This window comes from Urtica dioica, chromosome 5 (genome assembly GCF_054948205.1).
Source record: "Urtica dioica subsp. dioica isolate 48M chromosome 5, U.dioica_male_clone48M_v1_H2, whole genome shotgun sequence".
Classification (NCBI taxonomy): domain Eukaryota; kingdom Viridiplantae; phylum Streptophyta; class Magnoliopsida; order Rosales; family Urticaceae; genus Urtica; species Urtica dioica.
The window spans coordinates 12,552,390-12,578,678 of NC_142760.1; the positions used below are offsets into that span (position 1 = coordinate 12,552,390).

The window sequence follows — 26,289 nt, forward strand, 5'->3', positions numbered from 1 at the left end:
AATTTACGATTTTACCCTTCCCCCGTTCACCTTGTCGGAATTTCGCCGGTCACTCTTCCGAAACCGTCCCAACGCGAAGATCGCGAAAAGTTATTAGGAATTCATATATTTTATGTGATTTTTGGTGCACCGAAGACGTAGTTATGGCTTTAGGGAGTCGCGGCGTTGATTGTTATATAAATAATGCGCGCAAATACTTGCGGATGCGATCATAGCAGCACTAGTGCACCGGATCCCATCAGAACTCCGAAGTTAAGCGTGCTTGGGCGAGAGTAGTACTAGGATGGGTGACCTCCTGGGAAGTCCTCGTGTTGCATCCCTCTTTTTTTGCGAATTATTTTTTTCGGATGCCGAAACGATGGAATTTCACCAAAAATCGCTCCGAGTCTTGTTCAAATGCCCGTTTACGCTTACAATTCACCGGTGAAAGTCGAAATTCCGGACCGAGGGCGAAATTTACGATTTTACCCTTCCCCCGTTCACCTTGTCGGAATTTCGCCGATCACTCTTCCGAAACCGTCCCAACGCGAAGATCGCGAAAAGTTATTAGGAATTCATATATTTTATGTGATTTTTGGTGCACCGAAGACGTAGTTATGGCTTTTGGGAGTCGCGGCGTTGATTCTTATATAGATAATGCGCGCTAATGCTTGCGGATGCGATCATACCAGCACTAATGCACCAGATCCCATCAGAACTCCGAAGTTAAGCGTGCTTGGGCGAGAGTAGTACTAGGATGGGTGACCTCCTGGGAAGTCCTCGTGTTGCATCCCTCTTTTTTTGCGAATTCTTTTTTTCGGAGGCCGAAACGATGGAATTTCACCAAAAATCGCTCCGAGTCTTGTTCAAATGCCCGTTTACGCTTACAATTCACCGGTGAAAGTCGAAATTCCGGACCGAGGGCGAAATTTACGATTTTACCCTTCCCCCGTTCACCTTGTCGGAATTTCGCCGGTCACTCTTCCGAAACCGTCCCAACGCGAAGATCGCGAAAAGTTATTAGGAATTCATATATTTTATGTGATTTTTGGTGCACCGAAGACGTAGTTATGGCTTTTGGGAGTCGCGGCGTTGATTCTTATATAGATAATGCGCGCTAATGCTTGCGGATGCGATCATACTAGCACTAATGCACCGGATCCCATCAGAACTCCGAAGTTAAGCGTGCTTGGGCGAGAGTAGTACTAGGATGGGTGACCTCCTGGGAAGTCCTCGTGTTGCATCCCTCTTTTTTTGCGAATTCTTTTTTTCGGAGGCCGAAACGATGGAATTTCACCAAAAATCGCTCCGAGTCTTGTTCAAATGCCCGTTTACGCTTACAATTCACCGGTGAAAGTCGAAATTCCGGACCGAGAGCGAAATTTACGATTTTACCCTTCCCCCGTTCACCTTGTCGGAATTTCGCCGGTCACTCTTCCGAAACCGTCCCAACGCGAAGATCGCGAAAAGGTATTAGGAATTCATATATTTTACGTGATTTTTGGTGCACCGAAGACGTAGTTATGGCTTTTGGGAGTCGCGGCGTTGATTGTTATATAGATAATGCGCGCAAATACTTGCGGATGCGATCATACCAGCACTAGTGCACCGGATCCCATCAGAACTCCGAAGCTAAGCGTGCTTGGGCGAGAGTAGTACTAGGATGGGTGACCTCCTGGGAAGTCCTCGTGTTGCATCCCTCTTTTTTTGCGAATTCTTTTTTTCGGAGGCCGAAACGATGGAATTTCACCAAAAATCGCTCCGAGTCTTGTTCAAATGCCCGTTTACGCTTACAATTCACCGGTGAAAGTCGAAATTCCGGACCGAGAGCGAAATTTACGATTTTACCCTTCCCCCGTTCACCTTGTCGGAATTTCGCCGGTCACTCTTCCGAAACCGTCCCAACGCGAAGATCGCGAAAAGGTATTAGGAATTCATATATTTTACGTGATTTTTGGTGCACCGAAGACGTAGTTATGGCTTTTGGGAGTCGCGGCGTTGATTGTTATATAGATAATGCGCGCAAATACTTGCGGATGCGATCATACCAGCACTAGTGCACCGGATCCCATCAGAACTCCGAAGCTAAGCGTGCTTGGGCGAGAGTAGTACTAGGATGGGTGACCTCCTGGGAAGTCCTCGTGTTGCATCCCTCTTTTTTTGCGAATTATTTTTTTCGGAGGCCGAAACGATGGAATTTCACCAAAAATCGCTCCGAGTCTTGTTCAAATGCCCGTTTACGCTTATAATTCACCGGTGAAAGTCGAAATTCCGGACCGAGGGCAAAATTTACGATTTTACCCTTCCCCCGTTCACCTTGTCGGAATTTCGCCGATCACTCTTCCGAAACCGTCCCAACGCGAAGATCGCGAAAAGTTATTAGGAATTCATATATTTTATGTGATTTTTGGTGCACCGAAGACGTAGTTATGGCTTTTGGGAGTCGCGGCGTTGATTCTTATATAGATAATGCGCGCTAATGCTTGCGGATGCGATCATACCAGCACTAATGCACCAGATCCCATCAGAACTCCGAAGTTAAGCGTGCTTGGGCGAGAGTAGTACTAGGATGGGTGACCTCCTGGGAAGTCCTCGTGTTGCATCCCTCTTATTTTGCGAATTATTTTTTTCGGAGGCCGAAACGATGGAATTTCACCAAAAATCGCTCCGAGTCTTGTTCAAATGCCCGTTTACGCTTACAATTCACCGGTGAAAGTCGAAATTCCGGACCGAGGGCGAAATTTACGATTTTACCCTTCCCCCGTTCACCTTGTCGGAATTTCGCCGGTCACTCTTCCGAAACCGTCCCAACGCGAAGATCGCGAAAAGTTATTAGGAATTCATATATTTTATGTGATTTTTGGTGCACCGAAGACGTAGTTATGGCTTTAGGGAGTCGCGGCGTTGATTGTTATATAAATAATGCGCGCAAATACTTGCGGATGCGATCATAGCAGCACTAGTGCACCGGATCCCATCAGAACTCCGAAGTTAAGCGTGCTTGGGCGAGAGTAGTACTAGGATGGGTGACCTCCTGGGAAGTCCTCGTGTTGCATCCCTCTTTTTTTGCGAATTATTTTTTTCGGATGCCGAAACGATGGAATTTCACCAAAAATCGCTCCGAGTCTTGTTCAAATGCCCGTTTACGCTTACAATTCACCGGTGAAAGTCGAAATTCCGGACCGAGGGCGAAATTTACGATTTTACCCTTCCCCCGTTCACCTTGTCGGAATTTCGCCGATCACTCTTCCGAAACCGTCCCAACGCGAAGATCGCGAAAAGTTATTAGGAATTCATATATTTTATGTGATTTTTGGTGCACCGAAGACGTAGTTATGGCTTTTGGGAGTCGCGGCGTTGATTCTTATATAGATAATGCGCGCTAATGCTTGCGGATGCGATCATACCAGCACTAATGCACCAGATCCCATCAGAACTCCGAAGTTAAGCGTGCTTGGGCGAGAGTAGTACTAGGATGGGTGACCTCCTGGGAAGTCCTCGTGTTGCATCCCTCTTTTTTTGCGAATTCTTTTTTTCGGAGGCCGAAACGATGGAATTTCACCAAAAATCGCTCCGAGTCTTGTTCAAATGCCCGTTTACGCTTACAATTCACCGGTGAAAGTCGAAATTCCGGACCGAGGGCGAAATTTACGATTTTACCCTTCCCCCGTTCACCTTGTCGGAATTTCGCCGGTCACTCTTCCGAAACCGTCCCAACGCGAAGATCGCGAAAAGTTATTAGGAATTCATATATTTTATGTGATTTTTGGTGCACCGAAGACGTAGTTATGGCTTTAGGGAGTCGCGGCGTTGATTGTTATATAGATAATGCGCACTAATGCTTGTGGATGCGATCATACCAGCACTAATGCACCGGATCCCATCAGAACTCCGAAGTTAAGCGTGCTTGGGCGAGAGTAGTACTAGGATGGGTGACCTCTTGGGAAGTCCTCGTGTTGCATCCCTCTTTTTTTGCGAATTCTTTTTTTCGGAGGCCGAAACGATGGAATTTCACCAAAAATCGCTCCGAGTCTTGTTCAAATGCCCGTTTACGCTTACAATTCACCGGTGAAAGTCGAAATTCCGGACCGAGGGCGAAATTTACGATTTTACCCTTCCCACGTTCACCTTGTCGGAATTTCGCCGGTCACTCTTCCGAAACCGTCCCAACGCGAAGATCGCGAAAAGTTATTAGGAATTCATATATTTTATGTGATTTTTGGTGCACCGAAGACGTAGTTATGGCTTTAGGGAGTCGCGGCGTTGATTGTTATATAGATAATGCGCACTAATGCTTGTGGATGCGATCATACCAGCACTAATGCACCGGATCCCATCAGAACTCCGAAGTTAAGCGTGCTTGGGCGAGAGTAGTACTAGGATGGGTGACCTCTTGGGAAGTCCTCGTGTTGCATCCCTCTTTTTTTGCGAATTCTTTTTTTCGGAGGCCGAAACGATGGAATTTCACCAAAAATCGCTCCGAGTCTTGTTCAAATGCCCGTTTACGCTTACAATTCACCGGTGAAAGTCGAAATTCCAGACCGAGGGCGAAATTTACGATTTTACCCTACCCCCGTTCACCTTGTCGGAATTTCGCCGGTCACTCTTCCGAAACCGTCCCAACGCGAAGATCGCGAAAAGTTATTAGGAATTCATATATTTTATGTGATTTTTGGTGCACCGAAGACGTAGTTATGGCTTTTGGGAGTCGCGGCGTTGATTCTTATATAGATAATGCGCGCTAATGCTTGCGGATGCGATCATACGAGCACTAATGCACCGGATCCCATCAGAACTCCGAAGTTAAGCGTGCTTGGGCGAGAGTAGTACTAGGATGGGTGACCTCCTGGGAAGTCCTCGTGTTGCATCCCTCTTTTTTTGCGAATTCTTTTTTTCGGAGGCCGAAACGATGGAATTTCACCAAAAATCGCTCCGAGTCTTGTTCAAATGCCCGTTTACGCTTACAATTCACCGGTGAAAGTCGAAATTCCGGACCGAGGGCGAAATTTACGATTTTACCCTTCCCCCGTTCACCTTGTCGGAATTTCGCCGGTCACTCTTCCGAAACCGTCCCAACGCGAAGATCGCGAAAAGTTATTAGGAATTCATATATTTTACGTGATTTTTGGTGCACCGAAGACGTAGTTATGGCTTTTGGGAGTCGCGGCGTTGATTGTTATATAGATAATGCGCGCAAATACTTGCGGATGCGATCATACCAGCACTAGTGCACCGGATCCCATCAGAACTCCGAAGTTAAGCGTGCTTGGGCGAGAGTAGTACTAGGATGGGTGACCTCCTGGGAAGTCCTCGTGTTGCATCCCTCTTTTTTTGCGAATTATTTTTTTCGGAGGCCGAAACGATGGAATTTCACCAAAAATCGCTCCGAGTCTTGTTCAAATGCCCGTTTACGCTTACAATTCACCGGTGAAAGTCGAAATTCCGGACCGAGGGCGAAATTTACGATTTTACCCTTCCCCCGTTCACCTTGTCGGAATTTCGCCGGTCACTCTTCCGAAACCGTCCCAACGCGAAGATCGCGAAAAGTTATTAGGAATTCATATATTTTATGTGATTTTTGGTGCACCGAAGACGTAGTTATGGCTTTAGGGAGTCGCGGCGTTGATTGTTATATAGATAATGCGCACTAATGCTTGTGGATGCGATCATACCAGCACTAATGCACCGGATCCCATCAGAACTCCGAAGTTAAGCGTGCTTGGGCGAGAGTAGTACTAGGATGGGTGACCTCTTGGGAAGTCCTCGTGTTGCATCCCTCTTTTTTTGCGAATTATTTTTTTCGGAGGCCGAAATGATGGAATTTCACCAAAAATCGCTCCGAGTCTTGTTCAAATGCCCGTTTACGCTTACAATTCACCAGTGAAAGTCGAAATTCCGGACCGAGAGCGAAATTTATGATTTTACCCTTCCCCCGTTCACCTTGTCGGAATTTCGCCGGTCACTCTTCCGAAACCGTCCCAACGCGAAGATCGCGAAAAGTTATTAGGAATTCATATATTTTACGTGATTTTTGGTGCACCGAAGACGTAGTTATGGCTTTTGGGAGTCGCGGCGTTGATTGTTATATAGATAATGCGCGCAAATACTTGCGGATGCGATCATACCAGCACTAGTGCACCGGATCCCATCAGAACTCCGAAGTTAAGCGTGCTTGGGCGAGAGTAGTACTAGGATGGGTGACCTCCTGGGAAGTCCTCGTGTTGCATCCCTCTTTTTTTGCGAATTATTTTTTTCGGAGGCCGAAACGATGGAATTTCACCAAAAATCGCTCCGAGTCTTGTTCAAATGCCCGTTTACGCTTACAATTCACCGGTGAAAGTCGAAATTCCGGACCGAGGGCGAAATTTACGATTTTACCCTTCCCCCGTTCACCTTGTCGGAATTTCGCCGGTCACTCTTCCGAAACCGTCCCAACGCGAAGATCGCGAAAAGTTATTAGGAATTCATATATTTTATGTGATTTTTGGTGCACCGAAGACGTAGTTATGGCTTTAGGGAGTCGCGGCGTTGATTGTTATATAGATAATGCGCACTAATGCTTGTGGATGCGATCATACCAGCACTAATGCACCGGATCCCATCAGAACTCCGAAGTTAAGCGTGCTTGGGCGAGAGTAGTACTAGGATGGGTGACCTCTTGGGAAGTCCTCGTGTTGCATCCCTCTTTTTTTGCGAATTATTTTTTTCGGAGGCCGAAACGATGGAATTTCACCAAAAATCGCTCCGAGTCTTGTTCAAATGCCCGTTTACGCTTACAATTCACCAGTGAAAGTCGAAATTCCGGACCGAGAGCGAAATTTACGATTTTACCCTTCCCCCGTTCACCTTGTCGGAATTTCGCCGGTCACTCTTCCGAAACCGTCCCAACGCGAAGATCGCGAAAAGTTATTAGGAATTCATATATTTTATGTGATTTTTGGTGCACCGAAGACGTAGTTATGGCTTTAGGGAGTCGCGGCGTTGATTGTTATATAGATAATGCGCACTAATGCTTGTGGATGCGATCATACCAGCACTAATGCACCGGATCCCATCAGAACTCCGAAGTTAAGCGTGCTTGGGCGAGAGTAGTACTAGGATGGGTGACCTCTTGGGAAGTCCTCGTGTTGCATCCCTCTTTTTTTGCGAATTCTTTTTTTCGGAGGCCGAAACGATGGAATTTCACCAAAAATCGCTCCGAGTCTTGTTCAAATGCCCGTTTACGCTTACAATTCACCGGTGAAAGTCGAAATTCCAGACCGAGGGCGAAATTTACGATTTTACCCTACCCCCGTTCACCTTGTCGGAATTTCGCCGGTCACTCTTCCGAAACCGTCCCAACGCGAAGATCGCGAAAAGTTATTAGGAATTCATATATTTTATGTGATTTTTGGTGCACCGAAGACGTAGTTATGGCTTTTGGGAGTCGCGGCGTTGATTCTTATATAGATAATGCGCGCTAATGCTTGCGGATGCGATCATACTAGCACTAATGCACCGGATCCCATCAGAACTCCGAAGTTAAGCGTGCTTGGGCGAGAGTAGTACTAGGATGGGTGACCTCCTGGGAAGTCCTCGTGTTGCATCCCTCTTTTTTTGCGAATTCTTTTTTTCGGAGGCCGAAACGATGGAATTTCACCAAAAATCGCTCCGAGTCTTGTTCAAATGCCCGTTTACGCTTACAATTCACCGGTGAAAGTCGAAATTCCGGACCGAGGGCGAAATTTACGATTTTACCCTTCCCCCGTTCACCTTGTCGGAATTTCGCCGGTCACTCTTCCGAAACCGTCCCAACGCGAAGATCGCGAAAAGTTATTAGGAATTCATATATTTTACGTGATTTTTGGTGCACCGAAGACGTAGTTATGGCTTTTGGGAGTCGCGGCGTTGATTGTTATATAGATAATGCGCGCAAATACTTGCGGATGCGATCATACCAGCACTAGTGCACCGGATCCCATCAGAACTCCGAAGCTAAGCGTGCTTGGGCGAGAGTAGTACTAGGATGGGTGACCTCCTGGGAAGTCCTCGTGTTGCATCCCTCTTTTTTTGCGAATTATTTTTTTCGGAGGCCGAAACGATGGAATTTCACCAAAAATCGCTCCGAGTCTTGTTCAAATGCCCGTTTACGCTTATAATTCACCGGTGAAAGTCGAAATTCCGGACCGAGGGCAAAATTTACGATTTTACCCTTCCCCCGTTCACCTTGTCGGAATTTCGCCGATCACTCTTCCGAAACCGTCCCAACGCGAAGATCGCGAAAAGTTATTAGGAATTCATATATTTTATGTGATTTTTGGTGCACCGAAGACGTAGTTATGGCTTTTGGGAGTCGCGGCGTTGATTCTTATATAGATAATGCGCGCTAATGCTTGCGGATGCGATCATACCAGCACTAATGCACCAGATCCCATCAGAACTCCGAAGTTAAGCGTGCTTGGGCGAGAGTAGTACTAGGATGGGTGACCTCCTGGGAAGTCCTCGTGTTGCATCCCTCTTTTTTTGCGAATTCTTTTTTTCGGAGGCCGAAACGATGGAATTTCACCAAAAATCGCTCCGAGTCTTGTTCAAATGCCCGTTTACGCTTACAATTCACCGGTGAAAGTCGAAATTCCGGACCGAGGGCGAAATTTACGATTTTACCCTTCCCACGTTCACCTTGTCGGAATTTCGCCGGTCACTCTTCCGAAACCGTCCCAACGCGAAGATCGCGAAAAGTTATTAGGAATTCATATATTTTATGTGATTTTTGGTGCACCGAAGACGTAGTTATGGCTTTAGGGAGTCGCGGCGTTGATTGTTATATAGATAATGCGCACTAATGCTTGTGGATGCGATCATACCAGCACTAATGCACCGGATCCCATCAGAACTCCGAAGTTAAGCGTGCTTGGGCGAGAGTAGTACTAGGATGGGTGACCTCTTGGGAAGTCCTCGTGTTGCATCCCTCTTTTTTTGCGAATTCTTTTTTTCGGAGGCCGAAACGATGGAATTTCACCAAAAATCGCTCCGAGTCTTGTTCAAATGCCCGTTTACGCTTACAATTCACCGGTGAAAGTCGAAATTCCAGACCGAGGGCGAAATTTACGATTTTACCCTACCCCCGTTCACCTTGTCGGAATTTCGCCGGTCACTCTTCCGAAACCGTCCCAACGCGAAGATCGCGAAAAGTTATTAGGAATTCATATATTTTATGTGATTTTTGGTGCACCGAAGACGTAGTTATGGCTTTTGGGAGTCGCGGCGTTGATTCTTATATAGATAATGCGCGCTAATGCTTGCGGATGCGATCATACTAGCACTAATGCACCGGATCCCATCAGAACTCCGAAGTTAAGCGTGCTTGGGCGAGAGTAGTACTAGGATGGGTGACCTCCTGGGAAGTCCTCGTGTTGCATCCCTCTTTTTATGCGAATTCTTTTTTTCGGAGGCCGAAACGATGGAATTTCACCAAAAATCGCTCCGAGTCTTGTTCAAATGCCCGTTTACGCTTACAATTCACCGGTGAAAGTCGAAATTCCGGACCGAGGGCGAAATTTACGATTTTACCCTTCCCCCGTTCACCTTGTCGGAATTTCGCCGGTCACTCTTCCGAAACCGTCCCAACGCGAAGATCGCGAAAAGTTATTAGGAATTCATATATTTTACGTGATTTTTGGTGCACCGAAGACGTAGTTATGGCTTTTGGGAGTCGCGGCGTTGATTGTTATATAGATAATGCGCGCAAATACTTGCGGATGCGATCATACCAGCACTAGTGCACCGGATCCCATCAGAACTCCGAAGCTAAGCGTGCTTGGGCGAGAGTAGTACTAGGATGGGTGACCTCCTGGGAAGTCCTCGTGTTGCATCCCTCTTTTTTTGCGAATTATTTTTTTCGGAGGCCGAAACGATGGAATTTCACCAAAAATCGCTCCGAGTCTTGTTCAAATGCCCGTTTACGCTTATAATTCACCGGTGAAAGTCGAAATTCCGGACCGAGGGCAAAATTTACGATTTTACCCTTCCCCCGTTCACCTTGTCGGAATTTCGCCGATCACTCTTCCGAAACCGTCCCAACGCGAAGATCGCGAAAAGTTATTAGGAATTCATATATTTTATGTGATTTTTGGTGCACCGAAGACGTAGTTATGGCTTTTGGGAGTCGCGGCGTTGATTCTTATATAGATAATGCGCGCTAATGCTTGCGGATGCGATCATACCAGCACTAATGCACCAGATCCCATCAGAACTCCGAAGTTAAGCGTGCTTGGGCGAGAGTAGTACTAGGATGGGTGACCTCCTGGGAAGTCCTCGTGTTGCATCCCTCTTTTTTTGCGAATTCTTTTTTTCGGAGGCCGAAACGATGGAATTTCACCAAAAATCGCTCCGAGTCTTGTTCAAATGCCCGTTTACGCTTACAATTCACCGGTGAAAGTCGAAATTCCGGACCGAGGGCGAAATTTACGATTTTACCCTACCCCCGTTCACCTTGTCGGAATTTCGCCGGTCACTCTTCCGAAACCGTCCCAACGCGAAGATCGCGAAAAGTTATTAGGAATTCATATATTTTATGTGATTTTTGGTGCACCGAAGACGTAGTTATGGCTTTTGGGAGTCGCGGCGTTGATTCTTATATAGATAATGCGCGCTAATGCTTGCGGATGCGATCATACTAGCACTAATGCACCGGATCCCATCAGAACTCCGAAGTTAAGCGTGCTTGGGCGAGAGTAGTACTAGGATGGGTAACCTCCTGGGAAGTCCTCGTGTTGCATCCCTCTTTTTTTGCGAATTCTTTTTTTCGGAGGCCGAAACGATGGAATTTCACCAAAAATCGCTCCGAGTCTTGTTCAAATGCCCGTTTACGCTTACAATTCACCGGTGAAAGTCGAAATTCCGGACCGAGGGCGAAATTTACGATTTTACCCTTCCCCCGTTCACCTTGTCGGAATTTCGCCGGTCACTCTTCCGAAATCGTCCCAACGCGAAGATCGCGAAAAGTTATTAGGAATTCATATATTTTACGTGATTTTTGGTGCACCGAAGACGTAGTTATGGCTTTTGGGAGTCGCGGCGTTGATTGTTATATAGATAATGCGCGCAAATACTTGCGGATGCGATCATACCAGCACTAGTGCACCGGATCCCATCAGAACTCCGAAGCTAAGCGTGCTTGGGCGAGAGTAGTACTAGGATGGGTGACCTCCTGGGAAGTCCTCGTGTTGCATCCCTCTTTTTTTGCGAATTATTTTTTTCGGAGGCCGAAACGATGGAATTTCACCAAAAATCGCTCCGAGTCTTGTTCAAATGCCCGTTTACGCTTATAATTCACCGGTGAAAGTCGAAATTCCGGACCGAGGGCAAAATTTACGATTTTACCCTTCCCCCGTTCACCTTGTCGGAATTTCGCCGATCACTCTTCCGAAACCGTCCCAACGCGAAGATCGCGAAAAGTTATTAGGAATTCATATATTTTATGTGATTTTTGGTGCACCGAAGACGTAGTTATGGCTTTTGGGAGTCGCGGCGTTGATTCTTATATAGATAATGCGCGCTAATGCTTGCGGATGCGATCATACCAGCACTAATGCACCAGATCCCATCAGAACTCCGAAGTTAAGCGTGCTTGGGCGAGAGTAGTACAAGGATGGGTGACCTCCTGGGAAATCCTCGTGTTGCATCCCTCTTATTTTGCGAATTCTTTTTTTCGGAGGCCGAAACGATGGAATTTCACCAAAAATCGCTCCGAGTCTTGTTCAAATGCCCGTTTACGCTTACAATTCACCGGTGAAAGTCGAAATTCCGGACCGAGGGCGAAATTTACGATTTTACCCTACCCCCGTTCACCTTGTCGGAATTTCGCCGGTCACTCTTCCGAAACCGTCCCAACGCGAAGATCGCGAAAAGTTATTAGGAATTCATATATTTTATGTGATTTTTGGTGCACCGAAGACGTAGTTATGGCTTTTGGGAGTCGCGGCGTTGATTCTTATATAGATAATGCGCGCTAATGCTTGCGGATGCGATCATACTAGCACTAATGCACCGGATCCCATCAGAACTCCGAAGTTAAGCGTGCTTGGGCGAGAGTAGTACTAGCATGGGTGACCTCCTGGGAAGTCCTCGTGTTGCATCCCTCTTTTTTTGCGAATTCTTTTTTTCGGAGGCCGAAACGATGGAATTTCACCAAAAATCGCTCCGAGTCTTGTTCAAATGCCCGTTTACGCTTACAATTCACCGGTGAAAGTCGAAATTCCGGACCGAGGGCGAAATTTACGATTTTACCCTTCCCCCGTTCACCTTGTCGGAATTTCGCCGGTCACTCTTCCGAAACCGTCCCAACGCGAAGATCGCGAAAAGGTATTAGGAATTCATATATTTTACGTGATTTTTGGTGCACCGAAGACGTAGTTATGGCTTTTGGGAGTCGCGGCGTTGATTGTTATATAGATAATGCGCGCAAATACTTGCGGATGCGATCATACCAGCACTAGTGCACCGGATCCCATCAGAACTCCGAAGCTAAGCGTGCTTGGGCGAGAGTAGTACTAGGATGGGTGACCTCCTGGGAAGTCCTCGTGTTGCATCCCTCTTTTTTTGCGAATTATTTTTTTCGGAGGCCGAAACGATGGAATTTCACCAAAAATCGCTCCGAGTCTTGTTCAAATGCCCGTTTACGCTTATAATTCACCGGTGAAAGTCGAAATTCCGGACCGAGGGCGAAATTTACGATTTTACCCTTCCCCCGTTCACCTTGTCGGAATTTCGCCGATCACTCTTCCGAAACCGTCCCAACGCGAAGATCGCGAAAAGTTATTAGGAATTCATATATTTTATGTGATTTTTGGTGCACCGAAGACGTAGTTATGGCTTTTGGGAGTCGCGGCGTTGATTCTTATATAGATAATGCGCGCTAATGCTTGCGGATGCGATCATACCAGCACTAATGCACCAGATCCCATCAGAACTCCGAAGTTAAGCGTGCTTGGGCGAGAGTAGTACTAGGATGGGTGACCTCCTGGGAAGTCCTCGTGTTGCATCCCTCTTATTTTGCGAATTATTTTTTTCGGAGGCCGAAACGATGGAATTTCACCAAAAATCGCTCCGAGTCTTGTTCAAATGCCCGTTTACGCTTACAATTCACCGGTGAAAGTCGAAATTCCGGACCGAGGGCGAAATTTACGATTTTACCCTTCCCCCGTTCACCTTGTCGGAATTTCGCCGGTCACTCTTCCGAAACCGTCCCAACGCGAAGATCGCGAAAAGTTATTAGGAATTCATATATTTTATGTGATTTTTGGTGCACCGAAGACGTAGTTATGGCTTTAGGGAGTCGCGGCGTTGATTGTTATATAGATAATGCGCACTAATGCTTGTGGATGCGATCATACCAGCACTAATGCACCGGATCCCATCAGAACTCCGAAGTTAAGCGTGCTTGGGCGAGAGTAGTACTAGGATGGGTGACCTCTTGGGAAGTCCTCGTGTTGCATCCCTCTTTTTTTGCGAATTATTTTTTTCGGAGGCCGAAACGATGGAATTTCACCAAAAATCGCTCCGAGTCTTGTTCAAATGCCCGTTTACGCTTACAATTCACCGGTGAAAGTCGAAATTCCGGACCGAGAGCGAAATTTACGATTTTACCCTTCCCCCGTTCACCTTGTCGGAATTTCGCCGGTCACTCTTCCGAAACCGTCCCAACGCGAAGATCGCGAAAAGTTATTAGGAATTCATATATTTTATGTGATTTTTGGTGCACCGAAGACGTAGTTATGGCTTTTGGGAGTCGCGGCGTTGATTGTTATATAGATAATGCGCGCAAATACTTGCGGATGCGATCATACCAGCACTAGTGCACCGGATCCCATCAGAACTCCGAAGTTAAGCGTGCTTTGGCGAGAGTAGTACTAGGATGGGTGACCTCCTGGGAAGTCCTCGTGTTGCATCCCTCTTTTTTTGCGAATTATTTTTTTCGGAGGCCGAAACGATGGAATTTCACCAAAAATCGCTCCGAGTCTTGTTCAAATGCCCGTTTACGCTTACAATTCACCGGTTAAAGTCGAAATTCCGGACCGAGGGCGAAATTTACGATTTTACCCTACCCCCGTTCACCTTGTCGGAATTTCGCCGGTCACTCTTCCGAAACCGTCCCAACGCGAAGATCGCGAAAAGTTATTAGGAATTCATATATTTTATGTGATTTTTGGTGCACCGAAGACGTAGTTATGGCTTTTGGGAGTCGCAGCGTTGATTCTTATATAGATAATGCACGCTAATGCTTGCGGATGCGATCATACTAGCACTAATGCACCGGATCCCATCAGAACTCCGAAGTTAAGCGTGCTTGGGCGAGAGTAGTACTAGGATGGGTGACCTCCTGGGAAGTCCTCGTGTTGCATCCCTCTTTTTTTGCGAATTCTTTTTTTCGGAGGCCGAAACGATGGAATTTCACCAAAAATCGCTCCGAGTCTTGTTCAAATGCCCGTTTACGCTTACAATTCACCGGTGAAAGTCGAAATTCCGGACCGAGGGCGAAATTTACGATTTTACCCTTCCCCCGTTCACCTTGTCGGAATTTCGCCGGTCACTCTTCCGAAACCGTCCCAACGCGAAGATCGCGAAAAGGTATTAGGAATTCATATATTTTACGTGATTTTTGGTGCACCGAAGACGTAGTTATGGCTTTTGGGAGTCGCGGCGTTGATTGTTATATAGATAATGCGCGCAAATACTTGCGGATGCGATCATACCAGCACTAGTGCACCGGATCCCATCAGAACTCCGAAGCTAAGCGTGCTTGGGCGAGAGTAGTACTAGGATGGGTGACCTCCTGGGAAGTCCTCGTGTTGCATCCCTCTTTTTTTGCGAATTATTTTTTTCGGAGGCCGAAACGATGGAATTTCACCAAAAATCGCTCCGAGTCTTGTTCAAATGCCCGTTTACGCTTATAATTCACCGGTGAAAGTCGAAATTCCGGACCGAGGGCAAAATTTACGATTTTACCCTTCCCCCGTTCACCTTGTCGGAATTTCGCCGATCACTCTTCCGAAACCGTCCCAACGCGAAGATCGCGAAAAGTTATTAGGAATTCATATATTTTATGTGATTTTTGGTGCACCGAAGACGTAGTTATGGCTTTTGGGAGTCGCGGCGTTGATTCTTATATAGATAATGCGCGCTAATGCTTGCGGATGCGATCATACCAGCACTAATGCACCAGATCCCATCAGAACTCCGAAGTTAAGCGTGCTTGGGCGAGAGTAGTACTAGGATGGGTGACCTCCTGGGAAGTCCTCGTGTTGCATCCCTCTTATTTTGCGAATTATTTTTTTCGGAGGCCGAAACGATGGAATTTCACCAAAAATCGCTCCGAGTCTTGTTCAAATGCCCGTTTACGCTTACAATTCACCGGTGAAAGTCGAAATTCCGGACCGAGGGCGAAATTTACGATTTTACCCTTCCCCCGTTCACCTTGTCGGAATTTCGCCGGTCACTCTTCCGAAACCGTCCCAACGCGAAGATCGCGAAAAGTTATTAGGAATTCATATATTTTATGTGATTTTTGGTGCACCGAAGACGTAGTTATGGCTTTAGGGAGTCGCGGCGTTGATTGTTATATAGATAATGCGCACTAATGCTTGTGGATGCGATCATACCAGCACTAATGCACCGGATCCCATCAGAACTCCGAAGTTAAGCGTGCTTGGGCGAGAGTAGTACTAGGATGGGTGACCTCTTGGGAAGTCCTCGTGTTGCATCCCTCTTTTTTTGCGAATTATTTTTTTCGGAGGCCGAAACGATGGAATTTCACCAAAAATCGCTCCGAGTCTTGTTCAAATGCCCGTTTACGCTTACAATTCACCGGTGAAAGTCGAAATTCCGGACCGAGAGCGAAATTTACGATTTTACCCTTCCCCCGTTCACCTTGTCGGAATTTCGCCGGTCACTCTTCCGAAACCGTCCCAACGCGAAGATCGCGAAAAGTTATTAGGAATTCATATATTTTATGTGATTTTTGGTGCACCGAAGACGTAGTTATGGCTTTTGGGAGTCGCGGCGTTGATTGTTATATAGATAATGCGCGCAAATACTTGCGGATGCGATCATACCAGCACTAGTGCACCGGATCCCATCAGAACTCCGAAGTTAAGCGTGCTTTGGCGAGAGTAGTACTAGGATGGGTGACCTCCTGGGAAGTCCTCGTGTTGCATCCCTCTTTTTTTGCGAATTATTTTTTTCGGAGGCCGAAACGATGGAATTTCACCAAAAATCGCTCCGAGTCTTGTTCAAATGCCCGTTTACGCTTACAATTCACCGGTTAAAGTCGAAATTCCGGACCGAGGGCGAAATTTACGATTTTACCCTACCCCCGTTCACCTTGTCGGAATTTCGCCGGTCACTCTTCCGAAACCGTCCCAACGCGAAGATCGCGAAAAGTTATTAGGAATTCATATATTTTATGTGATTTTTGGTGCACCGAAGACGTAGTTATGGCTTTTGGGAGTCGCAGCGTTGATTCTTATATAGATAATGCACGCTAATGCTTGCGGATGCGATCATACTAGCACTAATGCACCGGATCCCATCAGAACTCCGAAGTTAAGCGTGCTTGGGCGAGAGTAGTACTAGGATGGGTGACCTCCTGGGAAGTCCTCGTGTTGCATCCCTCTTTTTTTGCGAATTCTTTTTTTCGGAGGCCGAAACGATGGAATTTCACCAAAAATCGCTCCGAGTCTTGTTCAAATGCCCGTTTACGCTTACAATTCACCGGTGAAAGTCGAAATTCCGGACCGAGGGCGAAATTTACGATTTTACCCTTCCCCCGTTCACCTTGTCGGAATTTCGCCGGTCACTCTTCCGAAACCGTCCCAACGCGAAGATCGCGAAAAGGTATTAGGAATTCATATATTTTACGTGATTTTTGGTGCACCGAAGACGTAGTTATGGCTTTTGGGAGTCGCGGCGTTGATTGTTATATAGATAATGCGCGCAAATACTTGCGGATGCGATCATACCAGCACTAGTGCACCGGATCCCATCAGAACTCCGAAGCTAAGCGTGCTTGGGCGAGAGTAGTACTAGGATGGGTGACCTCCTGGGAAGTCCTCGTGTTGCATCCCTCTTTTTTTGCGAATTCTTTTTTTCGGAGGCCGAAACGATGGAATTTCACCAAAAATCGCTCCGAGTCTTGTTCAAATGCCCGTTTACGCTTATAATTCACCGGTGAAAGTCGAAATTCCGGACCGAGGGCAAAATTTACGATTTTACCCTTCCCCCGTTCACCTTGTCGGAATTTCGCCGATCACTCTTCCGAAACCGTCCCAACGCGAAGATCGCAAAAAGTTATTAGGAATTCATATATTTTATGTGATTTTTGGTGCACCGAAGACGTAGTTATGGCTTTTGGGAGTCGCGGCGTTGATTCTTATATAGATAATGCGCGCTAATGCTTGCGGATGCGATCATACCAGCACTAATGCACCAGATCCCATCAGAACTCCGAAGTTAAGCGTGCTTGGGCGAGAGTAGTACTAGGATGGGTGACCTCCTGGGAAGTCCTCGTGTTGCATCCCTCTTATTTTGCGAATTATTTTTTTCGGAGGCCGAAACGATGGAATTTCACCAAAAATCGCTCCGAGTCTTGTTCAAATGCCCGTTTACGCTTACAATTCACCGGTGAAAGTCGAAATTCCGGACCGAGGGCGAAATTTACGATTTTACCCTTCCCCCGTTCACCTTGTCGGAATTTCGCCGGTCACTCTTCCGAAACCGTCCCAACGCGAAGATCGCGAAAAGTTATTAGGAATTCATATATTTTATGTGATTTTTGGTGCACCGAACACGTAGTTATGGCTTTAGGGAGTCGCGGCGTTGATTGTTATATAGATAATGCGCACTAATGCTTGTGGATGCGATCATACCAGCACTAATGCACCGGATCCCATCAGAACTCCGAAGTTAAGCGTGCTTGGGCGAGAGTAGTACTAGGATGGGTGACCTCTTGGGAAGTCCTCGTGTTGCATCCCTCTTTTTTTGCGAATTATTTTTTTCGGAGGCCGAAACGATGGAATTTCACCAAAAATCGCTCCGAGTCTTGTTCAAATGCCCGTTTACGCTTACAATTCACCGGTGAAAGTCGAAATTCCGGACCGAGAGCGAAATTTACGATTTTACCCTTCCCCCGTTCACCTTGTCGGAATTTCGCCGGTCACTCTTCCGAAACCGTCCCAACGCGAAGATCGCGAAAAGTTATTAGGAATTCATATATTTTATGTGATTTTTGGTGCACCGAAGACGTAGTTATGGCTTTTGGGAGTCGCGGCGTTGATTGTTATATAGATAATGCGCGCAAATACTTGCGGATGCGATCATACCAGCACTAGTGCACCGGATCCCATCAGAACTCCGAAGTTAAGCGTGCTTGGGCGAGAGTAGTACTAGGATGGGTGACCTCCTGGGAAGTCCTCGTGTTGCATCCCTCTTTTTTTGCGAATTATTTTTTTCGGAGGCCGAAACGATGGAATTTCACCAAAAATCGCTCCGAGTCTTGTTCAAATGCCCGTTTACGCTTACAATTCACCGGTGAAAGTCGAAATTCCGGACCGAGGGCGAAATTTACGATTTTACCCTTCCCCCGTTCACCTTGTCGGAATTTCGCCGATCACTCTTCCGAAACCGTCCCAACGCGAAGATCGCGAAAAGTTATTAGGAATTCATATATTTTATGTGATTTTTGGTGCACCGAAGACGTAGTTATGGCTTTTGGGAGTCGCGGCGTTGATTCTTATATAGATAATGCGCGCTAATGCTTGCGGATGCGATCATACCAGCACTAATGCACCAGATCCCATCAGAACTCCGAAGTTAAGCGTGCTTGGGCGAGAGTAGTACTAGGATGGGTGACCTCCTGGGAAGTCCTCGTGTTGCATCCCTCTTTTTTTGCGAATTATTTTTTTCGGAGGCCGAAACGATGGAATTTCCCCAAAAATCGCTCCGAGTCTTGTTCAAATGCCCGTTTACGCTTACAATTCACCGGTGAAAGTCGAAATTCCGGAACGAGGGCGAAATTTACGATTTTACCCTTCCCCCGTTCACCTTGTCGGAATTTCGCCGGTCACTCTTCCGAAACCGTCCCAACGCGAAGATCGCGAAAAGTTATTAGGAATTCATATATTTTATGTGATTTTTGGTGCACCGAAGACGTAGTTATGGCTTTAGGGAGTCGCGACGTTGATTGTTATATAGATAATGCGCACTAATGCTTGTGGATGCGATCATACCAGCACTAATGCACCGGATCCCATCAGAACTCCGAAGTTAAGCGTGCTTGGGCGAGAGTAGTACTAGGATGGGTGACCTCTTGGGAAGTCCTCGTGTTGCATCCCTCTTTTTTTGCGAATTCTTTTTTTCGGAGGCCGAAACGATGGAATTTCACCAAAAATCGCTCCGAGTCTTGTTCAAATGCCCGTTTACGCTTACAATTCACCGGTGAAAGTCGAAATTCCGGACCGAGGGCGAAATTTACGATTTTACCCTTCCCCCGTTCACCTTGTCGGAATTTCGCCGGTCACTCTTCCGAAACCGTCCCAACGCGAAGATCGCGAAAAGTTATTAGGAATTCATATATTTTATGTGATTTTTGGTGCACCGAAGACGTAGTTATGGCTTTAGGGAGTCGCGGCGTTGATTGTTATATAGATCATGCGCACTAATGCTTGTGGATGCGATCATACCAGCACTAATGCACCGGATCCCATCAGAACTCCGAAGTTAAGCGTGCTTGGGCGAGAGTAGTACTAGGATGGGTGACCTCTTGGGAAGTCCTCGTGTTGCATCCCTCTTTTTTTGCGAATTCTTTTTTTCGGAGGCCGAAACGATGGAATTTCACCAAAAATCGCTCCGAGTCTTGTTCAAATGCCCGTTTACGCTTACAATTCACCGGTGAAAGTCGAAATTCCGGACCGAGGGCGAAATTTACGATTTTACCCTACCCCCGTTCACCTTGTCGGAATTTCGCCGGTCACTCTTCCGAAACCGTCCCAACGCGAAGATCGCGAAAAGTTATTAGGAATTCATATATTTTATGTGATTTTTGGTGCACCGAAGACGTAGTTATGGCTTTTGGGAGTCGCGGCGTTGATTGTTATATAGATAATGCGCGCAAATACTTGCGGATGCGATCATACCAGCACTAGTGCACCGGATCCCATCAGAACTCCGAAGTTAAGCGTGCTTGGGCGAGAGTAGTACTAGGATGGGTGACCTCCTGGGAAGTCCTCGTGTTGCATCCCTCTTTTTTTGCGAATTATTTTTTTCGGAGGCCGAAACGATGGAATTTCACCAAAAATCGCTCCGAGTCTTGTTCAAATGCCCGTTTACGCTTACAATTCACCGGTGAAAGTCGAAATTCCGGACCGAGGGCGAAAGTTACGATTTTACCCTTCCCCCGTTCACCTTGTCGGAATTTCGCCGGTCACTCTTCCGAAACCGTCCCAACGCGAAGATCGCGAAAAGTTATTAGGAATTCATATATTTTATGTGATTTTTGGTGCACCGAAGACGTAGTTATGGCTTTTGGGAGTCGCGGCGTTGATTCTTATATAGATAATGCGCGCTAATGCTTGCGGATGCGATCATACCAGCACTAATGCACCGGATCCCATCAGAACTCCGAAGTTAAGCGTGCTTGGGCGAGAGTAGTACTAGGATGGGTGACCTCCTGGGAAGTCCTCGTGTTGCATCCCTCTTTTTTTACGAATTCTTTTTTTTGGAGGCCGAAACGATGGAATTTCACCAAAAATCGCTCCGAGTCTTGTTCAAATGCCCGTTTACGCTTACAATTCACCGGTGAAAGTCGAAATTCCGGACCGAGGGCGAAATTTACGATTTTACCCTTCCCCCGTTCACCTTGTCGCAATTTCGCTGATCACTCTTCCGAAACCGTCCCAACGCGAAGATCGCGAAAAGTTAAGAGGAATTCATATATTTTATGTGATTTTTGGTGCACCGAAGACGTAGTTATGGCTTTTGGGAGTCGCGGCGTTGATTCTTATATAGATAATGCGCGCTAATGCTTGCGGATGCGATCATACCAGCACTAATGTACCGGATCCCATCAGAACTCCGAAGTTAAGCGTGCTTGGGCGAGAGTAGTACTAGGATGGGTGACCTCCTGGGAAGTCCTCGTGTTGCATCCCTCTTTTTTTCGGAGGCCGAAACGATGGAATTTCACCAAAAATCGCTCCGAGTCTTATTCAAATGCCCGTTTACGCTTACAATTCACCGGTGAAAGTCGAAATTCCGGACCGAGGGCGAAATTTACGATTTTACCCTTCCCCCGTTCACCTTGTCGGAATTTCGCCGGTCACTCTTCCGAAACCGTCCCAACGCGAAGATCGCGAAAAGTTATTAGGAATTCATATATTTTACGTGATTTTTGGTGCACCGAAGACGTAGTTATGGCTTTTGGGAGTCGCGGCGTTGATTCTTATATAGATAATGCGCGCTAATGCTTGCGGATGCGATCATACCAGCACTAATGCACCGGATCCCATCAGAACTCCGAAGTTAAGCGTGCTTGGGCGAGAGTAGTACTAGGATGGGTGACCTCCTGGGAAGTCCTCGTGTTGCATCCCTCTTTTTTTGCGAATTATTTTTTTCGGAGGCCGAAACGATGGAATTTCACCAAAAATCGCTCCGAGTCTTGTTCAAATGCCCGTTTACGCTTACAATTCACCGGTGAAAGTCGAAATTCCAGACCGAGAGCGAAATTTACGATTTTACCCTTCCCCCGTTCACCTTGTCGGAATTTCGCCGGTCACTCTTCCGAAACCGTCCCAACGCGAAGATCGCGAAAAGTTATTAGGAATTCATATATTTTATGTGATTTTTGGTGCACCGAAGACGTAGTTATGGCTTTTGGGAGTCGCGGCGTTGATTGTTATATAGATAATGCGCGCAAATACTTGCGGATGCGATCATACCAGCACTAGTGCACCGGATCCCATCAGAACTCCGAAGTTAAGCGTGCTTGGGCGAGAGTAGTACTAGGATGGGTGACCTCCTGGGAAGTCCTCGTGTTGCATCCCTCTTTTTTTGCGAATTATTTTTTTCGGAGGCCGAAACGATGGAATTTCACCAAAAATCGCTCCGAGTCTTGTTCAAATGCCCGTTTACGCTTACAATTCACCGGTGAAAGTCGAAATTCCGGACCGAGAGCGAAATTTACGATTTTACCCTTCCCCCGTTCACCTTGTCGGAATTTCGCCGATCACTCTTCCGAAACCGTCCCAACGCGAAGATCGCGAAAAGTTATTAGGAATTCATATATTTTATGTGATTTTTGGTGCACCGAAGACGTAGTTATGGCTTTTGGGAGTCGCGGCGTTGATTCTTATATAGATAATGCGCGCTAATGCTTGCGGATGCGATCATACCAGCACTAATGCACCAGATCCCATCAGAACTCCGAAGTTAAGCGTGCTTGGGCGAGAGTAGTACTAGGATGGGTGACCTCCTGGGAAGTCCTCGTGTTGCATCCCTCTTTTTTTGCGAATTATTTTTTTCGGAGGCCGAAACGATGGAATTTCACCAAAAATCGCTCCGAGTCTTGTTCAAATGCCCGTTTACGCTTACAATTCACCGGTGAAAGTCGAAATTCCGGACCGAGAGCGAAATTTACGATTTTACCCTTCCCCCGTTCACCTTGTCGGAATTTCGCCGATCACTCTTCCGAAACCGTCCCAACGCGAAGATCGCGAAAAGTTATTAGGAATTCATATATTTTATGTGATTTTTGGTGCACCGAAGACGTAGTTATGGCTTTTGGGAGTCGCGGCGTTGATTCTTATATAGATAATGCGCGCTAATGCTTGCGGATGCGATCATACCAGCACTAATGCACCAGATCCCATCAGAACTCCGAAGTTAAGCGTGCTTGGGCGAGAGTAGTACTAGGATGGGTGACCTCCTGGGAAGTCCTCGTGTTGCATCCCCCTTTTTTTGCGAATTCTTTTTTTCGGAGGCCGAAACGATGGAATTTCACCAAAAATCGCTCCGAGTCTTGTTCAAATGCCCGTTTACGCTTACAATTCACCGGTGAAAGTCGAAATTCCGGACCGAGGGCGAAATTTACGATTTTACCCTTCCCCCGTTCACCTTGTCGGAATTTCGCCGGTCACTCTTCCGAAACCGTCCCAACGCGAAGATCGCGAAAAGTTATTAGGAATTCATATATTTTATGTGATTTTTGGTGCACCGAAGACGTAGTTATGGCTTTAGGGAGTCGCGGCGTTGATTGTTATATAGATAATGCGCACTAATGCTTGTGGATGCGATCATACCAGCACTAATGCACCGGATCCCATCAGAACTCCGAAGTTAAGCGTGCTTGGGCGAGAGTAGTACTAGGATGGGTGACCTCTTGGGAAGTCCTCGTGTTGCATCCCTCTTTTTTTGCGAATTCTTTTTTTCGGAGGCCGAAACGATGGAATTTCACCAAAAATCGCTCCGAGTCTTGTTCAAATGCCCGTTTACGCTTACAATTCACCGGTGAAAGTCGAAATTCCGGACCGAGGGCGAAATTTACGATTTTACCCTTCCCCCGTTTACCTTGTCGGAATTTCGCCGGTCACTCTTCCGAAACCGTCCCAACGCGAAGATCGCGAAAAGTTATTAGGAATTCATATATTTTATGTGATTTTTGGTGCACCGAAGACGTAGTTATGGCTTTTGGGAGTCGCGGCGTTGATTCTTATATAGATAATGCGCGCTAATGCTTGCGGATGCGATCATACTAGCACTAATGCACCGGATCCCATCAGAACTCCGAAGTTAAGCGTGCTTGGGCGAGAGTAGTACTAGGATGGGTGACCTCCTGGGAAGTCCTCGTGTTGCATCCCTCTTTTTTTGCGAATTCTTTTTTTCGGAGGCCGAAACGATGGAATTTCACCAAAAATCGCTCCGAGTCTTGTTCAAATGCCCGTTTACGCTTACAATTCACCGGTGAAAGTCGAAATTCCGGACCGAGGGCGAAATTTACGATTTTACCCTTCCCCCGTTCACCTTGTCGGAATTTCGCCGGTCACTCTTCCGAAACCGTCCCAACGCGAAGATCGCGAAAAGTTATTAGGAATTCATATATTTTACGTGATTTTTGGTGCACCGAAGACGTAGTTATGGCTTTTGGGAGTCGCGGCGTTGATTGTTATATAGATAATGCGCGCAAATACTTGCGGATGCGATCATACCAGCACTAGTGCACCGGATCCCATCAGAACTCCGAAGTTAAGCGTGCTTGGGCGAGAGTAGTACTAGGATGGGTGACCTCCTGGGAAGTCCTCGTGTTGCATCCCTCTTTTTTTGCGAATTCTTTTTTTCGGAGGCCGAAACGATGGAATTTCACCAAAAATCGCTCCGAGTCTTGTTCAAATGCCCGTTTACGCTTATAATTCACCGGTGAAAGTCGAAATTCCGGACCGAGGGCGAAATTTACGATTTTACCCTTCCCCCGTTCACCTTGTCGGAATTTCGCCGATCACTCTTCCGAAACCGTCCCAACGCGAAGATCGCGAAAAGTTATTAGGAATTCATATATTTTATGTGATTTTTGGTGCACCGAAGACGTAGTTATGGCTTTTGGGAGTCGCGGCGTTGATTGTTATATAGATAATGCGCGCAAATACTTGCGGATGCGATCATACCAGCACTAGTGCACCGGATCCCATCAGAACTCCGAAGTTAAGCGTGCTTGGGCGAGAGTAGTACTAGGATGGGTGACCTCCTGGGAAGTCCTCGTGTTGCATCCCTCTTTTTTTGCGAATTATTTTTTTCGGAGGCCGAAACGATGGAATTTCACCAAAAATCGCTCCGAGTCTTGTTCAAATGCCCGTTTACGCTTACAATTCACCGGTGAAAATCGAAATTCCGGACCGAGGGCGAAAGTTACGATTTTACCCTTCCCCCGTTCACCTTGTCGGAATTTCGCCGGTCACTCTTCCGAAACCGTCCCAACGCGAAGATCGCGAAAAGTTATTAGGAATTCATATATTTTATGTGATTTTTGGTGCACCGAAGACGTAGTTATGGCTTTTGGGAGTCGCGGCGTTGATTCTTATATAGATAATGCGCGCTAATGCTTGCGGATGCGATCATACCAGCACTAATGCACCGGATCCCATCAGAACTCCGAAGTTAAGCGTGCTTGGGCGAGAGTAGTACTAGGATGGGTGACCTCCTGGGAAGTCCTCGTGTTGCATCCCTCTTTTTTTTGCGAATTCTATTTTTCGGAGGCCGAAACGATGGAATTTCACCAAAAATCGCTCCGACTCTTGTTCAAATGCCCGTTTACGCTTACAATTCACCGGTGAAAGTCGAAATTCCGGACCGAGGGCGAAATTTACGATTTTACCCTTCCCCCGTTCACCTTGTCGGAATTTCGCCGGTCACTCTTCCGAAACCGTCCCAACGCGAAGATCGCGAAAAGTTATTAGGAATTCATATATTTTATGTGATTTTTGGTGCACCGAAGACGTAGTTATGGCTTTTGGGAGTCGCGGCGTTGATTCTTATATAGATAATGCGCGCTAATGCTTGCGGATGCGATCATACCAGCACTAATGCACCGGATCCCATCAGAACTCCGAAGTTAAGCGTGCTTGGGCGAGAGTAGTACTAGGATGGGTGACCTCCTGGGAAGTCCTCGTGTTGCATCCCTCTTTTTTTGCGAATTCTTTTTTTCGGAGGCCGAAACGATGGAATTTCACCAAAAATCGCTCCGAGTCTTGTTCAAATGCCCGTTTACGCTTACAATTCACCGGTGAGAGTCGAAATTCCGGACCGAGGGCGAAATTTACGATTTTACCCTTCCCCCGTTCACCTTGTCGGAATTTCGCCGGTCACTCTTCCGAAACCGTCCCAACGCGAAGATCGCGAAAAGTTATTAGGAATTCATATATTTTATGTGATTTTTGGTGCACCGAAGACGTAGTTATGGCTTTTGGGAGTCGCGGCGTTGATTGTTATATAGATAATGCGCGCAAATACTTGCGGATGCGATCATACCAGCACTAGTGCACCGGATCCCATCAGAACTCCGAAGTTAAGCGTGCTTGGGCGAGAGTAGTACTAGGATGGGTGACCTCCTGGGAAGTCCTCGTGTTGCATCCCTCTTTTTTTGCGAATTATTTTTTTCGGAGGCCGAAACGATGGAATTTCACCAAAAATCGCTCCGAGTCTTGTTCAAATGCCCGTTTACGCTTACAATTCACCGGTGAAAGTCGAAATTCCGGACCGAGGGCGAAATTTACGATTTTACCCTTCCCCCGTTCA

The 26,289-nt window shown here is 46.8% G+C and overlaps 58 non-coding genes across 58 annotated transcripts; all 58 read left to right on the forward strand.

The window, feature by feature from the left end:
- The first annotated feature begins 201 nt into the window (after positions 1-201).
- On the forward strand, positions 202-320 carry LOC149397119 (5S ribosomal RNA). The gene has a single exon (XR_016298652.1). It is a non-coding gene; the product is annotated as a 5S ribosomal RNA (ribosomal RNA).
- A 334-nt stretch (positions 321-654) lies between these two features.
- LOC149397120 (5S ribosomal RNA) lies at positions 655-773 on the forward strand. The gene has a single exon (XR_016298231.1). It is a non-coding gene; the product is annotated as a 5S ribosomal RNA (ribosomal RNA).
- A 334-nt stretch (positions 774-1,107) lies between these two features.
- On the forward strand, positions 1,108-1,226 carry LOC149397121 (5S ribosomal RNA). Its single transcript, XR_016297890.1, has one exon. It is a non-coding gene; the product is annotated as a 5S ribosomal RNA (ribosomal RNA).
- Positions 1,227-1,560: 334 nt separating this feature from the next.
- Positions 1,561-1,679, forward strand: LOC149397122 (5S ribosomal RNA). Its single transcript, XR_016297837.1, has one exon. It is a non-coding gene; the product is annotated as a 5S ribosomal RNA (ribosomal RNA).
- A 334-nt stretch (positions 1,680-2,013) lies between these two features.
- Positions 2,014-2,132, forward strand: LOC149397123 (5S ribosomal RNA). The gene has a single exon (XR_016297840.1). It is a non-coding gene; the product is annotated as a 5S ribosomal RNA (ribosomal RNA).
- Positions 2,133-2,466: 334 nt separating this feature from the next.
- On the forward strand, positions 2,467-2,585 carry LOC149397124 (5S ribosomal RNA). Its single transcript, XR_016298232.1, has one exon. It is a non-coding gene; the product is annotated as a 5S ribosomal RNA (ribosomal RNA).
- A 334-nt stretch (positions 2,586-2,919) lies between these two features.
- On the forward strand, positions 2,920-3,038 carry LOC149397125 (5S ribosomal RNA). Its single transcript, XR_016298654.1, has one exon. It is a non-coding gene; the product is annotated as a 5S ribosomal RNA (ribosomal RNA).
- A 334-nt stretch (positions 3,039-3,372) lies between these two features.
- On the forward strand, positions 3,373-3,491 carry LOC149397126 (5S ribosomal RNA). The gene has a single exon (XR_016298234.1). It is a non-coding gene; the product is annotated as a 5S ribosomal RNA (ribosomal RNA).
- Positions 3,492-3,825: 334 nt separating this feature from the next.
- LOC149397127 (5S ribosomal RNA) lies at positions 3,826-3,944 on the forward strand. Its single transcript, XR_016297624.1, has one exon. It is a non-coding gene; the product is annotated as a 5S ribosomal RNA (ribosomal RNA).
- Positions 3,945-4,278: 334 nt separating this feature from the next.
- Positions 4,279-4,397, forward strand: LOC149397128 (5S ribosomal RNA). The gene has a single exon (XR_016297625.1). It is a non-coding gene; the product is annotated as a 5S ribosomal RNA (ribosomal RNA).
- Positions 4,398-4,731: 334 nt separating this feature from the next.
- Positions 4,732-4,850, forward strand: LOC149397129 (5S ribosomal RNA). Its single transcript, XR_016298569.1, has one exon. It is a non-coding gene; the product is annotated as a 5S ribosomal RNA (ribosomal RNA).
- A 334-nt stretch (positions 4,851-5,184) lies between these two features.
- LOC149397130 (5S ribosomal RNA) lies at positions 5,185-5,303 on the forward strand. The gene has a single exon (XR_016297800.1). It is a non-coding gene; the product is annotated as a 5S ribosomal RNA (ribosomal RNA).
- A 334-nt stretch (positions 5,304-5,637) lies between these two features.
- Positions 5,638-5,756, forward strand: LOC149397131 (5S ribosomal RNA). The gene has a single exon (XR_016297626.1). It is a non-coding gene; the product is annotated as a 5S ribosomal RNA (ribosomal RNA).
- Positions 5,757-6,090: 334 nt separating this feature from the next.
- LOC149397132 (5S ribosomal RNA) lies at positions 6,091-6,209 on the forward strand. The gene has a single exon (XR_016297801.1). It is a non-coding gene; the product is annotated as a 5S ribosomal RNA (ribosomal RNA).
- Positions 6,210-6,543: 334 nt separating this feature from the next.
- Positions 6,544-6,662, forward strand: LOC149397133 (5S ribosomal RNA). Its single transcript, XR_016297627.1, has one exon. It is a non-coding gene; the product is annotated as a 5S ribosomal RNA (ribosomal RNA).
- A 334-nt stretch (positions 6,663-6,996) lies between these two features.
- Positions 6,997-7,115, forward strand: LOC149397134 (5S ribosomal RNA). Its single transcript, XR_016297628.1, has one exon. It is a non-coding gene; the product is annotated as a 5S ribosomal RNA (ribosomal RNA).
- Positions 7,116-7,449: 334 nt separating this feature from the next.
- On the forward strand, positions 7,450-7,568 carry LOC149397135 (5S ribosomal RNA). The gene has a single exon (XR_016297891.1). It is a non-coding gene; the product is annotated as a 5S ribosomal RNA (ribosomal RNA).
- Positions 7,569-7,902: 334 nt separating this feature from the next.
- LOC149397136 (5S ribosomal RNA) lies at positions 7,903-8,021 on the forward strand. Its single transcript, XR_016297841.1, has one exon. It is a non-coding gene; the product is annotated as a 5S ribosomal RNA (ribosomal RNA).
- Positions 8,022-8,355: 334 nt separating this feature from the next.
- On the forward strand, positions 8,356-8,474 carry LOC149397137 (5S ribosomal RNA). Its single transcript, XR_016298235.1, has one exon. It is a non-coding gene; the product is annotated as a 5S ribosomal RNA (ribosomal RNA).
- Positions 8,475-8,808: 334 nt separating this feature from the next.
- LOC149397138 (5S ribosomal RNA) lies at positions 8,809-8,927 on the forward strand. The gene has a single exon (XR_016297630.1). It is a non-coding gene; the product is annotated as a 5S ribosomal RNA (ribosomal RNA).
- A 334-nt stretch (positions 8,928-9,261) lies between these two features.
- LOC149397139 (5S ribosomal RNA) lies at positions 9,262-9,380 on the forward strand. The gene has a single exon (XR_016297892.1). It is a non-coding gene; the product is annotated as a 5S ribosomal RNA (ribosomal RNA).
- A 334-nt stretch (positions 9,381-9,714) lies between these two features.
- LOC149397140 (5S ribosomal RNA) lies at positions 9,715-9,833 on the forward strand. Its single transcript, XR_016297842.1, has one exon. It is a non-coding gene; the product is annotated as a 5S ribosomal RNA (ribosomal RNA).
- A 334-nt stretch (positions 9,834-10,167) lies between these two features.
- Positions 10,168-10,286, forward strand: LOC149397141 (5S ribosomal RNA). Its single transcript, XR_016298236.1, has one exon. It is a non-coding gene; the product is annotated as a 5S ribosomal RNA (ribosomal RNA).
- A 334-nt stretch (positions 10,287-10,620) lies between these two features.
- On the forward strand, positions 10,621-10,739 carry LOC149397142 (5S ribosomal RNA). Its single transcript, XR_016298264.1, has one exon. It is a non-coding gene; the product is annotated as a 5S ribosomal RNA (ribosomal RNA).
- Positions 10,740-11,073: 334 nt separating this feature from the next.
- On the forward strand, positions 11,074-11,192 carry LOC149397143 (5S ribosomal RNA). The gene has a single exon (XR_016297843.1). It is a non-coding gene; the product is annotated as a 5S ribosomal RNA (ribosomal RNA).
- A 334-nt stretch (positions 11,193-11,526) lies between these two features.
- Positions 11,527-11,645, forward strand: LOC149397144 (5S ribosomal RNA). Its single transcript, XR_016298818.1, has one exon. It is a non-coding gene; the product is annotated as a 5S ribosomal RNA (ribosomal RNA).
- A 334-nt stretch (positions 11,646-11,979) lies between these two features.
- Positions 11,980-12,098, forward strand: LOC149397145 (5S ribosomal RNA). Its single transcript, XR_016298516.1, has one exon. It is a non-coding gene; the product is annotated as a 5S ribosomal RNA (ribosomal RNA).
- Positions 12,099-12,432: 334 nt separating this feature from the next.
- On the forward strand, positions 12,433-12,551 carry LOC149397146 (5S ribosomal RNA). The gene has a single exon (XR_016297844.1). It is a non-coding gene; the product is annotated as a 5S ribosomal RNA (ribosomal RNA).
- A 334-nt stretch (positions 12,552-12,885) lies between these two features.
- Positions 12,886-13,004, forward strand: LOC149397147 (5S ribosomal RNA). Its single transcript, XR_016298237.1, has one exon. It is a non-coding gene; the product is annotated as a 5S ribosomal RNA (ribosomal RNA).
- A 334-nt stretch (positions 13,005-13,338) lies between these two features.
- LOC149397148 (5S ribosomal RNA) lies at positions 13,339-13,457 on the forward strand. Its single transcript, XR_016297631.1, has one exon. It is a non-coding gene; the product is annotated as a 5S ribosomal RNA (ribosomal RNA).
- A 334-nt stretch (positions 13,458-13,791) lies between these two features.
- On the forward strand, positions 13,792-13,910 carry LOC149397149 (5S ribosomal RNA). The gene has a single exon (XR_016298871.1). It is a non-coding gene; the product is annotated as a 5S ribosomal RNA (ribosomal RNA).
- Positions 13,911-14,244: 334 nt separating this feature from the next.
- LOC149397150 (5S ribosomal RNA) lies at positions 14,245-14,363 on the forward strand. Its single transcript, XR_016297893.1, has one exon. It is a non-coding gene; the product is annotated as a 5S ribosomal RNA (ribosomal RNA).
- Positions 14,364-14,697: 334 nt separating this feature from the next.
- LOC149397151 (5S ribosomal RNA) lies at positions 14,698-14,816 on the forward strand. The gene has a single exon (XR_016297846.1). It is a non-coding gene; the product is annotated as a 5S ribosomal RNA (ribosomal RNA).
- Positions 14,817-15,150: 334 nt separating this feature from the next.
- On the forward strand, positions 15,151-15,269 carry LOC149397152 (5S ribosomal RNA). The gene has a single exon (XR_016298238.1). It is a non-coding gene; the product is annotated as a 5S ribosomal RNA (ribosomal RNA).
- A 334-nt stretch (positions 15,270-15,603) lies between these two features.
- On the forward strand, positions 15,604-15,722 carry LOC149397153 (5S ribosomal RNA). The gene has a single exon (XR_016297632.1). It is a non-coding gene; the product is annotated as a 5S ribosomal RNA (ribosomal RNA).
- A 334-nt stretch (positions 15,723-16,056) lies between these two features.
- On the forward strand, positions 16,057-16,175 carry LOC149397154 (5S ribosomal RNA). The gene has a single exon (XR_016298872.1). It is a non-coding gene; the product is annotated as a 5S ribosomal RNA (ribosomal RNA).
- Positions 16,176-16,509: 334 nt separating this feature from the next.
- On the forward strand, positions 16,510-16,628 carry LOC149397155 (5S ribosomal RNA). The gene has a single exon (XR_016297894.1). It is a non-coding gene; the product is annotated as a 5S ribosomal RNA (ribosomal RNA).
- A 334-nt stretch (positions 16,629-16,962) lies between these two features.
- LOC149397156 (5S ribosomal RNA) lies at positions 16,963-17,081 on the forward strand. The gene has a single exon (XR_016297847.1). It is a non-coding gene; the product is annotated as a 5S ribosomal RNA (ribosomal RNA).
- Positions 17,082-17,415: 334 nt separating this feature from the next.
- On the forward strand, positions 17,416-17,534 carry LOC149397157 (5S ribosomal RNA). The gene has a single exon (XR_016298239.1). It is a non-coding gene; the product is annotated as a 5S ribosomal RNA (ribosomal RNA).
- Positions 17,535-17,868: 334 nt separating this feature from the next.
- Positions 17,869-17,987, forward strand: LOC149397158 (5S ribosomal RNA). Its single transcript, XR_016297633.1, has one exon. It is a non-coding gene; the product is annotated as a 5S ribosomal RNA (ribosomal RNA).
- A 334-nt stretch (positions 17,988-18,321) lies between these two features.
- LOC149397159 (5S ribosomal RNA) lies at positions 18,322-18,440 on the forward strand. Its single transcript, XR_016297802.1, has one exon. It is a non-coding gene; the product is annotated as a 5S ribosomal RNA (ribosomal RNA).
- A 334-nt stretch (positions 18,441-18,774) lies between these two features.
- Positions 18,775-18,893, forward strand: LOC149397160 (5S ribosomal RNA). Its single transcript, XR_016298240.1, has one exon. It is a non-coding gene; the product is annotated as a 5S ribosomal RNA (ribosomal RNA).
- Positions 18,894-19,227: 334 nt separating this feature from the next.
- Positions 19,228-19,346, forward strand: LOC149397161 (5S ribosomal RNA). Its single transcript, XR_016297634.1, has one exon. It is a non-coding gene; the product is annotated as a 5S ribosomal RNA (ribosomal RNA).
- A 334-nt stretch (positions 19,347-19,680) lies between these two features.
- Positions 19,681-19,799, forward strand: LOC149397162 (5S ribosomal RNA). Its single transcript, XR_016297636.1, has one exon. It is a non-coding gene; the product is annotated as a 5S ribosomal RNA (ribosomal RNA).
- A 334-nt stretch (positions 19,800-20,133) lies between these two features.
- On the forward strand, positions 20,134-20,252 carry LOC149397163 (5S ribosomal RNA). Its single transcript, XR_016297803.1, has one exon. It is a non-coding gene; the product is annotated as a 5S ribosomal RNA (ribosomal RNA).
- Positions 20,253-20,586: 334 nt separating this feature from the next.
- LOC149397164 (5S ribosomal RNA) lies at positions 20,587-20,705 on the forward strand. The gene has a single exon (XR_016297387.1). It is a non-coding gene; the product is annotated as a 5S ribosomal RNA (ribosomal RNA).
- Positions 20,706-21,039: 334 nt separating this feature from the next.
- On the forward strand, positions 21,040-21,158 carry LOC149397165 (5S ribosomal RNA). The gene has a single exon (XR_016297829.1). It is a non-coding gene; the product is annotated as a 5S ribosomal RNA (ribosomal RNA).
- A 319-nt stretch (positions 21,159-21,477) lies between these two features.
- On the forward strand, positions 21,478-21,596 carry LOC149397166 (5S ribosomal RNA). Its single transcript, XR_016297388.1, has one exon. It is a non-coding gene; the product is annotated as a 5S ribosomal RNA (ribosomal RNA).
- Positions 21,597-21,930: 334 nt separating this feature from the next.
- LOC149397167 (5S ribosomal RNA) lies at positions 21,931-22,049 on the forward strand. The gene has a single exon (XR_016297804.1). It is a non-coding gene; the product is annotated as a 5S ribosomal RNA (ribosomal RNA).
- Positions 22,050-22,383: 334 nt separating this feature from the next.
- Positions 22,384-22,502, forward strand: LOC149397168 (5S ribosomal RNA). Its single transcript, XR_016298241.1, has one exon. It is a non-coding gene; the product is annotated as a 5S ribosomal RNA (ribosomal RNA).
- Positions 22,503-22,836: 334 nt separating this feature from the next.
- Positions 22,837-22,955, forward strand: LOC149397169 (5S ribosomal RNA). The gene has a single exon (XR_016298242.1). It is a non-coding gene; the product is annotated as a 5S ribosomal RNA (ribosomal RNA).
- A 334-nt stretch (positions 22,956-23,289) lies between these two features.
- LOC149397170 (5S ribosomal RNA) lies at positions 23,290-23,408 on the forward strand. Its single transcript, XR_016297637.1, has one exon. It is a non-coding gene; the product is annotated as a 5S ribosomal RNA (ribosomal RNA).
- Positions 23,409-23,742: 334 nt separating this feature from the next.
- Positions 23,743-23,861, forward strand: LOC149397171 (5S ribosomal RNA). The gene has a single exon (XR_016297895.1). It is a non-coding gene; the product is annotated as a 5S ribosomal RNA (ribosomal RNA).
- A 334-nt stretch (positions 23,862-24,195) lies between these two features.
- LOC149397172 (5S ribosomal RNA) lies at positions 24,196-24,314 on the forward strand. Its single transcript, XR_016297806.1, has one exon. It is a non-coding gene; the product is annotated as a 5S ribosomal RNA (ribosomal RNA).
- Positions 24,315-24,648: 334 nt separating this feature from the next.
- On the forward strand, positions 24,649-24,767 carry LOC149397173 (5S ribosomal RNA). Its single transcript, XR_016297808.1, has one exon. It is a non-coding gene; the product is annotated as a 5S ribosomal RNA (ribosomal RNA).
- Positions 24,768-25,101: 334 nt separating this feature from the next.
- Positions 25,102-25,220, forward strand: LOC149397174 (5S ribosomal RNA). Its single transcript, XR_016297389.1, has one exon. It is a non-coding gene; the product is annotated as a 5S ribosomal RNA (ribosomal RNA).
- A 335-nt stretch (positions 25,221-25,555) lies between these two features.
- On the forward strand, positions 25,556-25,674 carry LOC149397175 (5S ribosomal RNA). The gene has a single exon (XR_016297390.1). It is a non-coding gene; the product is annotated as a 5S ribosomal RNA (ribosomal RNA).
- A 334-nt stretch (positions 25,675-26,008) lies between these two features.
- Positions 26,009-26,127, forward strand: LOC149397176 (5S ribosomal RNA). The gene has a single exon (XR_016297809.1). It is a non-coding gene; the product is annotated as a 5S ribosomal RNA (ribosomal RNA).
- Positions 26,128-26,289: the final 162 nt, after the last annotated feature.